General features: G+C 39.1%; 1 protein-coding gene across 3 annotated transcripts in view; it reads right to left on the reverse strand.

The window, feature by feature from the left end:
- Positions 1–9332, reverse strand: part of TENT2 (terminal nucleotidyltransferase 2) — a 72067-nt gene extending 62735 nt beyond the window's left edge. For 2 of the 3 annotated variants that reach the window (XM_054715125.1, XM_054715124.1), the window contains exon 1: positions 8786–8803. The gene's annotated coding sequence lies outside the window, so the exon portion shown is untranslated. Of the gene's footprint in view, positions 1–8785; positions 8804–9246 lie in introns of those variants that run through there. The other variant, XM_008161979.3, reaches the window with a different exon arrangement.
- Between the last annotated feature and the right edge of the window lie 3568 nt (positions 9333–12900).

Raw genomic sequence — 12900 nt, forward strand, 5'->3', positions numbered from 1 at the left:
AATTCTGAAAGATTAAAATTCTGCAAACTGGCTACATAGAGTGAAACTTACCATTTCAGGGCTCAAAAAGTTTTTGTTTTTTTGCTTTTTTAATCTTCACCTAAGGAGATATAGATATAGATATAGATATAGATATAGATATAGATATAGATATAGATATAGATATAGATATAGATATAGATATTTAATTGATTTGAGAGAAAAAAGAAACATCAATACGAGAGAGAAACGTGGTTGTGCCATCTGTGGCATGCATCCCAACTGGGGATCAACCCAAAAGCTAGATATGTACCCCGATGGGGAATAGAACCTGCAGTCTTTTGTTGTATGGGATGACACTCCAACCAACTGTGCCACCTCGCAAGGGCAGGGTCAAACAGATTTTGAGAAAGAGTCTCTGGCCACCATCAGATATCATCCCAAGTGCCTCTCATCTGAACCAAAGACAAATGTTACCTCCAGAAAATAAGTGTTTGTCAACTTCCTTTAGCAGGCCTTTATCTGTTATAGATTTTTTTAAAAAAACAATACTATAAAATCTACCACACTGTACTGATTTTAACTCAAAGGAAATGGAAAATATCTTGAACCAAAAAGGATTCCAGAGAATCCTTTATTAAAAGTACACTCAATAATCATAGAATTTCAGATTCCAGATTGGTATCTAATGCCTTGTTCTAGACCCTTTGCCAGGGTTCATCCTTTCTTAGCCTTCTTAATTCTGCTTCCCTGACCCACATCCCCATAGAACATAATTCCTATTTCATATGATTCCTGAGAAAATGACATTAAATACAAGTCATTACAATAATGAATTTTGCTTGATATTTCATTTTGTTAGAAAACAGATACTACAGATATGATCAACAAGGGATGGAATCTGTATTCAGAAAAACTAGAATTAAAAATTTTTCAAATTTATTTAATTCAGTTCAGCTCAGCCAGTGTGGCTCAAAGGTTGAGCGTGGAACTATGAACCAGAAGGCCACTATTTGATTCTCGGTCAGGGGACATGCCAGGTTTTGGGCTTGATTCCCAGTGGGGAGGATGCTGGAAGCAGCCAATCAATGATTGTCTCTCATCATTGATGTTTCTATCTCTCTCTTTCCTCCCTTCTTCTCTGAAATCAATTTTAAAATATATTTTAAAAAATCAGTTCATAGTAAAAATTCTAAAACACTTTGTTTATACCTATAAATAAATATAGGGGTGGGCAAAAGTAGGTTTACAGTTGTGAGTACGTAAAACAGTTTATTCTTGTATTATTATTTATTGTACTATTTTCCATATGAACTATAAATCTACTTTTGCCCACCTTGTATGTCTGTTTTTCTTCCAGACCCAAATAAAGTCCTACACCTATGCATTCAGATTTGAAGATCGGAAGTGACTTAATATCCCAGACCTCACCTATTCCTATGCCATTACAAGGTCAGACCCAAACTAAGAATAAGTCAAAAGATCTCCTATGGCCCACAAGTACTCTACAAAGCTAATGACCAAATTATCCAAGGCTTAAAAGCTTACAATGATTCCATAGCCAAGTTTACTTTGAGGTAAATACTGAGTTTGACCTGTCCCAAATTCCCAGAAACCCACTGAAGTTTTTGGAGTCCCTCCATAACAAAATATTTATCAGGTTCCCCTCCGTATGAATCTTGGCCTTCAAGTCTGGCTCTTACCAAGTCAGCCCACAAAATAAAGAGGAACATTCCTAGGGAATGTAACCAGTGGCATTCATCACTCCCCAGCATTAATATCCTGCATGACCACCTAGAAATAAGGAAGTAAACCAAAAGCCCATTAATTTCAATTCCTATTTCTAACATTTTTTCTAATACATTTCAACTCTGATTTTTATGAAGATAAAAGTGTCACCAAAATAATAATCTATCCTAAACAATATAAAGGATAATTTTTTAAATAGAAAGTTTCCGAAAAACTAAGGAAATCACCACAGAATTTTAAATATTTTTCTTTATATTCTGAATAAAGGCTTCACTAAGTAGATAACGATCTACATAAAACACGACTTCACATTAACTGTAGCAATAGGTATAAGAAATTTTATAATAAATAAAATCCAGATATTTGTGGTATCCCATTTTTCTTAGCTTGAAAGTGAAGTTTCTCCATCAGTACTTGACTATAAAACAGAATAACCTCAGTAAATTTTGAATTGTTTTAAACAAAAAGGCCAGAACCAATGCAGTGGTTCTGAGACAAGCTGTATCAGATTACAAAGTAATTCCCAGTGCTATATAGAACTATATAGATCCTGTACCTTATAACCTGGAATTTGTCCTTAACTTGACCTCTCCTTTAAGGAATTGGAGAACACCTACGGTTACATAAATCCTTACACAGGATTCCTCAGAAAGCAGAATTTACCTAGTATAAAAACAGAACTGTAGTGGCTAAATCAAACTATCTGTCCATTTTGTCCAAATGCCTTTGATCCATCTCCTAAACTCACTTCTTTTCTCCACAATGCAAAAAGTCCAATCCCTAAATCCTGTTTACCCACTGTCAAAACCTCTTGCAGGTTTCGAAAAGGACACTCATTTTTATTAAGAATTAGATTCTAGATGGCAAAAAATGGCGGCTGAATAGAGTCCTATTTGGAGTCCGGACCTGGGGCGGAGAGTAGGAGCAGCAGAGGTTCGCAGGGGGAGTGTATGTTGGCAAGCTAAGGGACAGCTAAACTCCAGGAGCAGGCGGGGGAGTGCTGGGCAGGGTTCCCCTGACCGTGCAGCACCCACAGGGGCTGGGTCCCCTCCCGGAGTTGCGGGCTCACCGGGCGCCTCGCCATCTTGCAAGGAAAGGAGGACTTTATTGGAAACCTGACTTTCCACGACAACTGCAAACACTGAACAGCTGTGAGCACCAGAGTATCTGTCCCCAAACGGCGCAAACATTCAGATTCAAAGGAACTCTTCACTGCACCACGGAAAGGTCAGATTTCGCCTGAAATAAGGTGTGGTTTCTAATCCCCGCGGTGGGAGAGGGAAGCGCCCGAGCCGCAGGACCGGCAGGAACTGGGAGGTCTGTGCCTAGAAAAATCTGCGGCAGTTGGAGCTGCCGTGATCCGTGAATGTGGAAGGGGGTCCTCTGAGCTGCTAACAGAAGTGATCTCTTAAAAGCAACTCATTTTAATCTGACGAGAAGGGTCAGACTAAGAATTTTCAAAGGAGTGCAGGCTCCTTAGTCTTGCGCGCAGACCCACTGTCCACACACTTGGGCTCTTTCCGACTCTGATTACTAAGCCCAATACATAGGAAAACCCAGGTGGGAAAAACCCTGAAAGACTGCAGGGGGAAGTTGTTTTTCCGGAACCTGGGGAGCAGAGTTGGGTGTGACCATCAGAGAGGCAGCTCTGAGGCGCACACCTCCACAAGCTCTGAGGCGCACACCTCCACAAACCGGTAGTGAGTGCCATCGAGGGGGAAAAAAAAGAAAAAAAAAAAAAAAAAGCTAGAGAGGCCCGGAAGTCAATTCAGAAACACTGCCACCCAGGGGCTGAAACGCTAATTGTCTCTGGTGTAATCAAAAATAAATACGAGAAATTAAGACACGGCCGGCTTAAAAAGCAGGACTGGCTTACAACACTGAGGAGCAGTGGAACGAACCTGAACTGAAATACCGCCCAGACTGGGAAACAGGCATACCAAACAGAATAATAGAGGAAGTGAATGACAGCCGCTACTGCACATTTTAGCCTTCCTATTTTTTATTTTAAATTCTTTTTTCAATTTTTTTTAATTTTTTTATTCTAATTTTTTTATTTTCATTTTTTGCATCTTTTACTTAAGAAACTAAATTTTTTTCTTTTTCCTCACTCAATTTTCACCTTTTTAATTATTACATTTTTATTTTCAATCAGCATTATTATTACTATTATTTTACTTTTTTTTTTTAATGTCATTTGATTTTCTCTTTCTTTTATTTTGGGATTAGTGTCCTACATTCTACTTGCATCTTTCCCTTACAATCGTTTTACCCTATCTCAACGCTAACATTATGCCATCACTCTCCTCCTAACCTTTCCCCTTTTGGTCTCCTGTTTATCTTAACCCTTTCTGGCTTTAGATTTTCCCTACTTTTTCAGTTTACCCTCTGCTAAAATTTCACCCTACTTATATATCTAATTCCCAACACCCTGCTCCAAATCCATACATACCTCTCTCTACTCTACCTTAAAAAAAATTATTTTTCTCTCTGGCCTTTTGTTGTTGTTTGCTTGAATGTTGATTAGATTGAATTTTTATGCTTTTTTATGAGATTGTTTTGATTATTCTTTTTGTTTGGTTGGTTGGTTCTTTTGTTTGCTTTGTTTTTGTTTGTTTTTTACTTTTGTTTTCCCTTGCCTCACTTGATATTAGTTGGTGTTGCAGTTTGTATTAATCTCCAGGCTCGTGTTGCTGGAATTTGCTGGGATTAGTGATTGTTCTAGTGGAGTTTACTCCCCATATATATAGTTTGTTCCCCTTTTCTCTCTTAGTATCGTTCTTGTCTCTCTTACTTTTTTTTCTTTTCTTTTTTTTTCTGCTCTTTTCCCAAGTTCAGATTCACACTCTTTTTTTTTCTTTTCTTTTTTTTTTTTGTTCTTTCTTTTTACTCTCCCTCTTCCACTCCTATTCCCTAATTTGTCTTTCTCTGGTGGTTACCTTTATTGGAGGTTATTAATATCGTGAATACAATTCTGTTTAGTGCCTTGTGTGTTGTGCCTGGTTCAAATCAACGCCGGAGAGAGAGAACTACATAACCAGACATCCGGAGAAGAGAGACCATAGGGAGACAAAGAAATAGCCCCCATAGGAAAGAAAAGCAGGCATCACCAGAAAAGGAAGTAAACTAATTAGAGGCAAAAAACCTATCAGAGAAAGAATTCAGAGAAATGGTCATAAGGTGGCTGAATAGGTTGGAAGACAAAATCGACAATATGAGTAAGAACCAAGAGGAAATGAAGAAGAACCAAGAAGAAATGAAAAATGACATCGCTGCTGTAAAGAACTCAATAGAAAGCATCAAGAGTAGACTAGAAGAAGCAGAGGACCGCATAAGTGAGCTAGAAGACAAGATGGAAAAAAATGAAAAAAAAAAAAAAGAAAAAGAAAAAAAAAAGATGGAAAAAAAACACCCAATTACAACAGCTTCTAGAAACAAAAATTAGAAAGCATGAGGAAAGCCTAAGGGAACTTCGGGACAACACAAAACAAAGCAACATCAGGATAATAGGGGTACCAGAAGGAAAGGAAACGGAGCAAGGAATAGAAAACCTGTTTGAAGAAATAATAACAGAAAACTTCCCTGATATAGGGAAGAAAAACCCACACAAATCCAAGAAGCTCACAGAGTCCCAAGCAAAATGAACCCCAAAAGACCAACGCCAAGGCACATTATAATTAAGTTGGCAAACACCAACGACAAAGTAAGAATCTTAAAAGCGGCCAAAGAGAGACAGACAGTTACATACAAAGGAACCCCCATCAGACTAGCAACTGATTTCTCAACAGAAACTCATCAGGCCAGGAGGGAATGGAATGAAATATACCAAGTCATGCAAAGGAAGGGTCTCAATCCAAGAATACTGTATCCAGCAAGGCTATCAATCAAAATTGAAGGTGAAATCAGGAGCTTCACAGACAAAAAAGGACTAAGGGAGTTTATCACCACCAAACCAGCAATGAAAGAAATGCTAAAGGGTCTGCTGTTAAAAAAAAAAAAAGAAAGAAATAGGAAGCAAAGAAGGAACACAGGGGTATAGAATAAAAATGGCGACAAATAAGTACCTATCAATAATAACTTTAAATGTAAATGGATTGAATGCCCCAATCAAAAGACACAGGGTAACAGATTGGATAAGAAAACAAAACCCATATATCTGCTGTCTACAGGAAAGAACAGTATGGAGTTTCCTCAAAAAACTGAAAATGGAACTCCCATGTGACCCAGTAATCCCACTCCTGGGAATATATCCGAAGAAACTAGAAACACCAATCAGAAAGGATATATGCACCCCTATGTTCATAGCAGCACAATTTACAATAGCTAAGATTTGGAAACAGCCTAGGTGCCTGTCAGCAGATGACTGGATCAGAAAACTATGGTACATCTACACAATGGAATACTATGCTGCCATAAAAAAGAAGGAATTCTTACCATTTGCAGCAACCTGGATGGAATTGGAGAACATTATGCTAAGTGAAATAAGCCAGTCAATGAAAGAAAAATACCACATGATCTCACTCATTTATGGATAATAAAGAACATTATAAACTGATGAACAAAAAGATAGATACAGAGACAGTAAAGCATCAAACAGACTTTCAAATTACAGGGGGAAAGTTAGGGAGAGGTGGGGGAGATAAGAAATCAAACGAAGGACTTGTATGCATGCATATAAGCATAAACAATGGACGCAAAACTCTGGGGGGTGAGGGCATATATGGGTGTGGGGTGGGGGGGGCAATGGTAAGATATGTACACATATAATACCTCAATAAAAAAATGTAAAAAAAAAAAAGAATTAGATTCCATCCAAGTGGTGAAAAATAATCTAGTCATATGGTTTGAAATGGACATTTCTTAAATGACCTGTTTCATTGGAGCTTATCTGTTAGACTTAATTGGAGTTAGTACATCAACAAAGTAATGTTACTACTATTAACTATCAGTACATAAGAAGGACCTTTAGGACACTGAAAAAAAGAGATAGAGGAAGACATAAACAGATGGAAGAACATACCCTGTTCATGGATTGGTAGAATAAACATCATCAAAATGTCCATACTACCCAAAGCAATCTACAGACTCAATGCACTCCCAATTAAAATACCAACGGCATATTTTACAGACCTAAAACGAACTTTCCAAAAATTCATCTGGAATAAAAAAATACCCCGAATAGCTGCAGCAATCCTGAGAAAGAAGAACAAAGTAGGTGGGATCTCAATACCAGATATCAAGCTGTATTACAAAGCCACTGTTCTCAAAACTGCCTGGTACTGGCACAACAGACATATAGATAAATGGAATAGAATAGAGAACCCAGAAGTCGACCCAAGCCACTATGCCCAATTAATATTCGACAAAGGAGGCATGAACATACAATGGAGTCAAAACAGTCTCTTCAATTAATGGTGTTGGGAAAATTGGACAGATACATGCAAAAAAAATGAAACTAGACCACCATCTTACACCATACACAAAAGTAAACTCAAAATGGATAAAGGACTTAAACAGTAAGACGGGAAAACAAAAAAATACTAGAGGAATCCACAGGCAGCAAAATCTCAGACATACTGAAGCAATTTCTTCACTGATATGGCTCCTAGGGCAATGGAAACTAAAAAGAAAATAAACAAATAGGACGACATCAAAATAAAAAGCTTTTGCACAGCAAAAGAAACCATCAACAAAACAACAAGAAAGCCCACTGCATGGGAGAACATATTTGCCAATGTTATCACCAATAAGGGTTTAATCTCCAACATTTACAGGGAACTCATACAATTTAACAAAAGGAAGATAAACAACCCAATCAAAAAATGGACAACGGACCTACATAGACACTTTTTGAAAGAAGACAGAAGTAAGGCCAAGAGACATGTGAAAAACATGCTCAAAGTCACTAATCATCTCAGAGATGCAAAAACAACAATGTGGTACCATCTCATACCTGTCAGAATGGCTATCATCAACAAATCAACAAAGGACAAGTGTTGGCGAGGATGTGGAGAAAAAGGAACCCTCCTGCACTGCTGGTGGGAATGCAGACTGGTGCAGCCACTGTGGAGAACAGTATGGAGTTTCCTCAAAAAACTAAAAATGGAACTCCCATTTCACCCAGTGATCCCACTTCTAGGACTATATCCCAAGAAACTAATAACACCAATCAGAAAGGATTTATGCACCCCTATGTTCATAGCAGCACAATTCACCATAGCCAAGATTTGGAAACAGCCTAGGTGCCCGTCAGCAGATGAGTGGATTAGAAACTGTGGTACATCTACACAATGGAATACTATGCTGTGGTAAAAAAGAAGGAATTCTTACCATTTGCAACAGAATGGATGGACCTGGAGAGCATTATGCTAAGTGAAATAAGCCAGTCAGAGAAAGATAAATATCACATGATCTCACTCATTTATGGAATATAATGAACAACATAAACTGATGAACAAAAACAGATCCAGAGACAGAGAAGCATCGATCAGACCATCAAACCTCAGAGGGAAGGTAGGAGAGTGTGGGGGTAAGCGGGAGAGATCAACCAAAGGACTTTTATGCATGAATATAAGCCTAACCAGTGGACACAGACAAGGGGAGGGGGGTGTGAGGGCAGAGTGGGGAGGGGGAGGGTAATGTAAGAAATTTTAAAAGAATTTTAAAAAAAGAGCCTTTAGGCTGTTAATCAGTACATGGTAATGCTTTGAGGTGATAAATCATACAACAATGGCGGGGGGGGGGGGGGGGAGGAGACATATGTAATACTATATGTAATACTTCAAACAATGAAGAATTACAAATAATAATAAATCATACAATATGATGGCATTTACCAAAAAATAGTATGTTACCTATAATACAAACACACAAACTTGGTGTTCAGTTAGGCTCTCTTTCCTCACAAAATCATATATACTTCACATCTGCTAACGAGTTGCCAAGTTAGCTTAGTTCGCTTGAGTTTTTCCAGTTTCTCTGTTTCTTTGTTGTTCACCCTACTGGTATACGATAACTAAAACAACTATTTTAAACAAAGGTTTCGAAGACACGTTACTTGGTAATCCGGAAGTTGTGAGAAACATAAATCCCTCGTATTCCGGCCTAGAAAAAGAGATGAAGAGCCCATCTACAAAGGCTGAACAGGCAAAGAAGGGTAACAACCTGACAGTCCTAACCTGTGCACTTTCCCGTAACGGGAAGAACGAAGGCCATGCCATGCCCTTTTAAACCAGCCTCTGAAACACCATGCAGCGATCCCAAAACAACCTTCCTCTTTTGGTCCCAGGCTGAGGACAGGCACGAGGAAGGGAAAAGGGGGAGGGGAGGGGAGTAAACGGTGCAAAGATTCTTCAGAAAGTACAGTACCCTGGGCCCGCCCATAAGTCTGGGAAGACATATTGCCGGAACCTCCCACGCAAAACAAAACAGTAGTTTCCAAAAAGTTCCCCGCGCCCCGCCCTCTGGGCCTAGGCCTACAGGGTGCGTCCCCCCAACCCCCCGAGCCCGCTAACTCACCGGTGTCCTTGGGGCAGGGCCTACCGGCACTGCCCGCCCAGGAGCTCCAAGGCCGGAGCGGCGACGGCCCACGCGCTCGGTGGGAGCTTTCGCCGGAGCCGACAGGCAGCGGCCGCGGAGGGGCGAGGCCTGGCTCCGAACGCGGATTGCGTTCGACACCCGAACTCGGCGGCCGGGGCGGAGAGACTCGAGAAAAGGCAGGGCCGGCAAGGGTGTGGGAGGTTGAGGGCGGTGGCTAGAGGCGGAAGACCGAAAAGTCGCCCCAAAAGCGGCGTAGAAAGCCCATTCGGAAACACCCGGAAGACGGCCGTGACCCCGGATGGGAAGAGCGAGGAAGTCACACTTCCGGCAACACCCCCGCCCCTCCGGCGAGCGCTTTGCTAGAAAGCGCATGCGCGGGACTGCTGGGGTCCCAGGTTGGCGGGAGATGTGCCTCAGCGCCAGAGCTGGGGGGGGAAGCGCTAGGACTACTCTGAGGCTGGAGACCTAAGCCATTAGCGGAGGGCAACCTGCCCAGGGCCACGCACAGCTGTTTTTTACTGGTCCTTCGTATCTCAGCTGGGTGACTCCTCCCCAGAGAGGCTTTTGCTGACCCAGTTTTCCCTCACTCTTGCACCGATCTGTATTAAGCTTTTTTGTCTTTTTATTTTTTGACATATTTTTATTGATTCCAGAGAGGAAGGGAGAGGGTGAGAGAGAGAGAAACATCAATGATGAGAGAGCGTCAATCAGCTAGCTGCCTTTCGAAGGCCCCACATTGGGGATGGAGCCTGCAACCTGGGCATGTGCCCTGACCTGGAATCAAACTGTGACCTGGTTCATAGGTCCACACTCAACCATAGCCACAGGGCTGGGTTTGCAGGTCTTACGCTATCTTAGCATTCACTTCCTAGAGGCCTGAACTAACACAACAGCATTCCCTCAGAAAGTGACATTTAAGAGGAAAAGGTGAGCCCTAGCAGGTTTGGCTCAGTGAATAGAAAACATTGGCCTGCGGACTAAATGGTCCCAGGTTTGATTCTGGTCCAGGGCACATACATGCCTATGTTGTAGTCTTGATCCTCAGTAGGAGGCGTGCAGGAGGCAGCTGATCAATAATTCTATCTCATCATTGATGTTTCTCTCCTCCCTCTTTGAAATCAATAAAAATATATTTTCTTTAAAAAAGATGAAAAAGAACAGTCCTGAGTTAGACAGGAGCTTGGCACAGTGCCTGATACGTGGTTAATGCTCAATAAATATTGCTTTACTCAATGGAATGCAAAGTACTTTGTATACGGCATATACTAGTAATTATTCCTCAAAAACAATTTTGAAAAAAAAAAAAGTTATATTATCCTTAATTTACAAATGACAAAACTGAGGATCAGAGCTGTAATGTATCTTGTCCAAGGTCAGTCAGTAGTTGAAAAGTACAGCTAGGATACAAACTTAGATTTGTTTGTTTCCAAGCCAGTTTTTAACTGCTTAACCACCAAGTCATACTGGCTCCCTTCATAGGAACTAAAAACGGACTTTGAAAAGAAAATGCCTGCAATATAATTTTTTTAAATTTGTAATTCATCCAAAAGTCACTGGCTCTTATAAAAACAGCAGAATCACCCTAGTGATGCATATGAAAGACATGAGGTAACTGGAAAGGATTTCATTAATGGAGAATATGTTGTAAGAAAAGTTCTATAGTTAGAGAAGCAGACGTTTTCAAGAAATTCTCGGAAGTTCCTCTTCTTCAAATCATACCATATGGAAATACACTGATGTCTTTCTAATTAGGAAGAAGTGACTGAAACCAGAGGTACAGGATAGAGTTAGATGATTACTATAGTATTAAAACTCTTTAAACTTATCAATTTCTCACTTTCCAGTGTGATCCCTCACACATCATTGGTACACTTTTTTTTTTAAATATATTTTATTGATTTTTTTACAGAGAGGAAGAGAGAGGGATAGAGAGTTAGAAACATCGATGAGAGAGAAACATCGATCAGCTGCCTCTTGCACACCCCCTACTGGGGATGTGCCTGCAACCTGGGACCCTTGAGTCTGCAGGCGACGCTCTATCCACTGAGCCAAACCGGTTTCGGCTTCATGGGTACACTTTCAAAGTTCATTCTTCTCTGTGCAATTTGAGAACATATCCTGGCTAGCGAGTTGAGCAGTGCTCCTTGGAATTCAAAATACCCTACTCTATAATTTTATCACTAATGAGCTTATTATAGAACAATCTCAGCAAATGATTTTAGAATATTAGAACCAAAGCGAAGTTTAGCAATTATCCCTGCTCCTTGTTTTACATGTAAGAAAACAATAGATGTATTAAAGATAGAAAAAGAAATAGATTATATATACTAGGTCATTTTAAGTAGATCAGCATGTAATTTCAACTTAAATATGGTGTGAGAATAGACAGTACAATCAATTAAGGCAATTGCAAATTCTACACAAATACACTATGAATACAGTTCTCTATTCACCTTGACAGAGCCCTTGGAAATTTCAAGTTGAAATTACTGCCATAGGTTCTCATGCCTTTAAAAATTGCTATAATAAAATATAAGTTTTAATAGGAATTTGCTCAGAGTGATAAATTACTGAGTTGGTGGGGTGGAGGGTTAATAGGATGTATTGCTTTCTATGATTATAAAAATAATGAAAGCTTACTGGAGAAATTTTGGAAACTACAAAAATGTATTAAGAAATAAAAATTTATAGGGTACAATATAACTAACATCTGTGAGCCTGAAAGTTGCCTTTTAAAAGGTTAATTTTATAAGACAAAAATAAATGTCAACTAATATTTCAATTATTGTCATCATGAATATTTGTTTAACAGGTCTGATTCAGTATGGGCCAGATTAATATCACAGTCTTTAACTTTTATTACTATGAAAACTAGAGAATGTACAATGTAAGACAGTATTCTAAGAGATTCAAAGTAAAAGGTAAACTATGAATAGAAAAGTAATTTGTAGGATATAATAACTGCAATTAAGTATGTCAATTAGAACTCCCCCAAAAAAAGAGTACTCATTTTTTTTCATTGATCCAATAGTAGTCATTTTTAAAATAGCATTTGATTTTTCTAAGCAGAGTTCTGAAATTATATGGCTACATTGACTTTTCAAGGTTATGAAAAGGTTAACAAATTTGGGGGAAATGTAAAAGAATGAAATCAGCATCACAAATACTTCTTTACAAAAATCATCAGTAAGAATTTGTTTATGAGGACAAATATGTGATACCTTAATCAATAAATTAAAAATAAATAAATAAATAAATAATGCGACTAAAAAAAAAAGAATTTGTTTCACATTTACACTCCTTGAATTTTTTTTCTCTCACTAATTCATTTGTTCATTCATTTAATCAGCCATTCAGTCAATCAGCAAATCTTTATTGAGCATCCATTATTTGCCAGATTCTTTTCTAGACAGTTACAACTTAAACGTCGCTATTGGGAGGTGGAGGGTTGTAGTAATGAATACCTGAATACAAGAGACAGCTAGCTATTAGAAAAGGAGCCAGAAGTTCAAAACTAAGCAAGCAATATGTAAAGAATATTAAATCTCCACACGAGCAGGAAAAGTGTTTTCAAGAAATACAATTTCACTTGAAAGAATCTTTCCTCGTCCTGCCTGCGTGGCTCTGTGGTTG

The sequence above is a fragment of the Eptesicus fuscus genome, chromosome 4, assembly GCF_027574615.1.
Source record: "Eptesicus fuscus isolate TK198812 chromosome 4, DD_ASM_mEF_20220401, whole genome shotgun sequence".
Classification (NCBI taxonomy): Eukaryota; Metazoa; Chordata; class Mammalia; order Chiroptera; family Vespertilionidae; genus Eptesicus; species Eptesicus fuscus.